Genomic DNA, 4,518 nt, shown 5'->3' with positions numbered 1-4,518 from the left:
CGACAGGTGCAAATGCGCAGCAAAAGAGAAAACATGCAAACAAACAAAAAACACGCGCACAAATTAAATGCAGCAAGCAAAAAGCGAATAAAATGCAGCAAACAAAAAGAGAGACGCAAACAAAAAAGAAGACACCCCCGAATGAAATGCAGCAAATAAAAAGAGAGACGCAAACAAAAAAGAAGACACCCCCGAATGAAATGCAGCAAACAAAAAGAGAGACGCAAACAAAAAAGAATACACCCCCGAATGAAATGCAGCAAACAAAGTGTTGAAAACGGAAGTGCTCCAGACCACTAGGGGGAGTCAAAGAAAATAGTATTCATTTCTATGGGACCAGATGCAAGATTCAGAGAAAGAAATTTGAAAGAAAGTAAAGGTACGTATTACTATATTTCTTTTCAGATACGCCGTCTTTTATAATATTATAGAATAACAGAATAATTTATGGGTAGCGTGATAGACTTTGTGTCAGTCATACCCTTCTGGGCTCGGTCTCGACTCTTTGACTCCCCCTAGTGGTCTGGAGCACTTCCGTTTTCAACACTTTTTGTTTGCTGCATTTCATTCGGGGGTGTCTTCTTTTTTGTTTGCGTCTCTCTTTTTGTTTGCTGCATTTTATTCGCTTTTTGCTTGCCGCATTTAATTTGTGCGCGTGTTTTTTGTTTGTTTGCATGTTTTCTCTTTTGCTGCGCATTTGCACCTGTCGGCCACCGTATTATTTGGCTGGCAGTGACGTGCGGTCAGGGAAGGAAGTGTTTCTTGTCACTGTGTGTGTAACGCGTTTCGTGTGCGGAGGAGAGATCATCAACGGCAGGGAACAGATTCGAGGTGAGGCAGGCAGTTTTCTCGCCTCATGGCAGGGGGCGCTCACGATCCCAGACATTGTGACTCCACAACTCAGAGTAAGAGACTGTAACAACGAGCTAGCCATGAAGCTAGCCATACAGTAAAGTCAAGTGCAGCGATATATTTATAGTTTTCTCTTCTTATCACAGCAGTCACCGAATAATAATCACAAAATAACTATTAAGCCTAAAACCATATTACTGCAACAGACTAAATGTTCTGCTTTCTGTGTGGGAAATATTTTTGAGTGTTTTTTTTTTTGTTGTTTCGTCGTGCGGTGGATACACTGACAGACTGACGTGCGGTGAGATATATATATATATAGAGAGAGAGAGAGAGAGAGAGAGAGAGAGAGAGAGAGAGAGAGTTATATATAGAGAGAGTTATATATATTTATATTGATAGTTTTTGTTTTTTGTATTTAATGGAGGCTCTATGAGTTGACGCACAGCACAGAAAATAGATCTACTTGGTAAGACTTCATAAAACAAAGCAAAACCTTAAGTTTATAGAGCCTCTTTTTGTCTGATCGGAACAACCCACTTTTTTTTTTTTTTGATATTAATCCCAATTCAGATCATAATCCAGAACCAGGAACCATGTCAGTAATATACAGTATATATATATATATATATATATATATATATATATATAAAAATTCCCTTCTCACCCACCGCGGGTGGTTCTTATCCTCTGAGCTCGGGTTCTCTACCAGAGGCCTGGGAGCTTGAGGGTTCTGCGCAGTATCTTGGCTGTGCCAAGGACTGCACATTTCTGGACTGAGATGTCTGATGTTGTTCCTGGGATCTGTTGTAGCCATTGGTCCAGTTTGGGGGTGACTGCCCCGAGGGCCCCGATGACCACAGGCACCACTGTGGTCTTCACCTTCCAGGCCCTCTCCAGTTCCTCAGGGAGGTTCTCCTATATATATATATATATATATATATTATTTTCACATTAAGGCCCAATAATAAAAAATGTGTTTTGTCTTTTTTTTTTTTTTTTTGCATTTTCCAGTCACTGTACTTTTGGAGTTCTAGAGTTACAAGACTTTGTCAATAAAATCAGTCTTACTTTTTCACTGGTTAGTGCAGTTCACATGTAGTAGCTAAACATCTTATTGTACTTATGAGGCCTAATATTAGCTTTCTTTAAATGTGGATTACAGTCCACATAAAAAGTTTATTTCTTACTACTTTACCCAACACGTAATTTCACTTTGAAATTTGGACAGTGACAAGGGACTTAAAAGTTGCATTTCTGTCAACTGATCAGAATAAAAATTTAAACACAATTGTTAAGCAGTGAGCCATGTGGTATTTAATTTGATGTTTTTCTCTCTTACCGGCCCCAGGAGATGTTTTGAGGCCATCCTATGTCCTTTTTATTAATTAAAAGGATTTTATTTGTTTGAATATGTTTAGATAGGACTTCTAATTTATGAAACATCTTAGACCTGCTTTGTTAGGTCTTTTGGGAACTGATTTAGAAAAACAAACGGTACATGTGCCTTGGGTATGGTTGTGACTTACATGCACTTTAACAAGCCTACAAACCCTCTGTAGAGTTCATGGTTCCATCCCAACAACATAATCTTCTTATAGTTTGACTTGGAAACTTTCCTTCAGAGTGGTTGCATCATAGTTTAATAATGACTATAGAGACACTTTGTACACATCTGTCTTTCACTACAAAGTTGCTTTGTGAGCTTGGTCAACTGGCAAAAGTTACATAATCTTAATACATTTCTGAAACATAACTTGCCTATAGCTACCAACTATCAAGTGTACCAAGTCCACAACAAGAAATCTGTAAAATCTAAGGCAGTTGAAAACAAAAGTTTGCATATGCCGAATAAAAAGAAGCATACATATTTTTTTTTCTGTGTGAAGTTAAACAAATCAAACTTTTCTTGTTTGCAACAATTATTTCTATTTGCCAATCACCAGAAAACTTAGTAATGGCATTTACTAGAGATTTCTTTTTGCAGCTTTCTTCAAATTCAGAAGCTTACCTACATTTGGTCAATATTAAGAATAATTGTCTTTTAAATTGTATGACCTTGTTCAAACTTTAGGACTTGAAGACCTGTGTATGTCTTTATTCGGTATATGTAAATATTTGTTATTACAGAGATAAATCATGTACATTTGGAAGACAAGAGATCTCTTGATTTATTTGTTTAAAACAAGCTTTCTGGTACACTCTTTGGATCGTGATCTTCCTCATTTGCTTTGTGTTTGACACCACCCTCTAACTGGAACTGGAAATGTCCCTGCCAGTGCACAAACCAATATCAGTAAACAAAATAAATAAATCTGGGCTTCACGCAAATGTTCATAGACACACCAAGAACAATGGTCCCCAAAATGAGCAAACCCTGGTCCTGCATATTTTAGGTTTCTTACTGCTACACACCTGACTAAAATAAATGGATTAACAGGCTTCAAATTGTTTGTATCCAGTCCGTGAAAAGAAATGTCTACGAGGTAACCACACTGCAGTTACAGAAATGACTTAGAAGGGATGGTGGCCTCCTCAATGCTTCAATAACTGGGTGTTGTTGGGCAGCCAGATGAGACATATTTATTAGTTGACTTTGAAAACCTGAAAACAACTTTTAAACTACCTGACATCTACATGAAGTGTCCAGCTTTAAATAGCTTCTTATCCTTACAATAATTAAAATAGCTTACACTTTGTTTTACTTTGATAGACTTCACCTGGAAGAGAAATACCATTACATTTTGATATCATAAGGTCTCAGTAAACCCTTACTGAGACCTTATGATATCATTGGTACAGTTTTTTAACTGCAGAGGAAAGCTAGGGTACAGTGGAACAACCCATGAATAAACAGGAAGAACATGGAACTCCACAGAGAAAGGTTCCAATAAGGTTGTCAACAAAAGCAATAGAGCAAACCTGCACCACCATACAGACATTATGTCTATCGTTTAAACTGAAAATGTTCTTATCCTGGACATTCCTCTCTGTGGGAGGAAGTAGGGTATCAGAAAATAGGTTCAACCTAAGCAGGAGCCATTAATGCAGTATAACAGCAGTGTTCAACCAACTCGCTGTGCTGCTCATAGAAATGTTGAACGAAACTCGAAGTATAGGATACGTTTGACTATATGAGCCTTTATCTAATCCTGTAGAATGTGGAAATTGGCTCAGCAATTGTTTACAATGTCTATGAATACACCAATAAAAGATTGAACTCACTAGGGGAAAAAAATAAAACAAATATCAAACGGTACAATAATAATCAGACCAATATGGGCTTAGATAATGAGTTGAAAGACACACTGTTACAAACCACCCTTTGTTTAATAGCAGTGAAACAGAAATATATGTTGTACAATGCTGCCACCTCCTGACTTTGTTGTGCTATTGCTGTAAACTGTATACAATTCAACTTGAAAAGTAAGGCAGAAAAATGGAAAACCTAAGAAGTCACATGACATCTCCCTAAAAAGTAATGTGGTTAGACAACAGAGCAGACAAATCTAAAGATATTTATTTATTGATAATTCCTAAAAAAAAAAAAATAAAATAGGAAATTAATTAAAATTGTTCAAAATATGTTTTCTCAGTGATGATGTAAATTTTTGTAATTTGAATACAACTAGGAATCAGGATTTTTTTTGTCCCTGATTCTAGATG

The sequence above is a fragment of the Xiphophorus couchianus genome, chromosome 18 (assembly GCF_001444195.1).
Source record: "Xiphophorus couchianus chromosome 18, X_couchianus-1.0, whole genome shotgun sequence".
NCBI lineage: Eukaryota > Metazoa > Chordata > Actinopteri > Cyprinodontiformes > Poeciliidae > Xiphophorus > Xiphophorus couchianus.
This window is presented reverse-complemented; position numbering follows the sequence as displayed.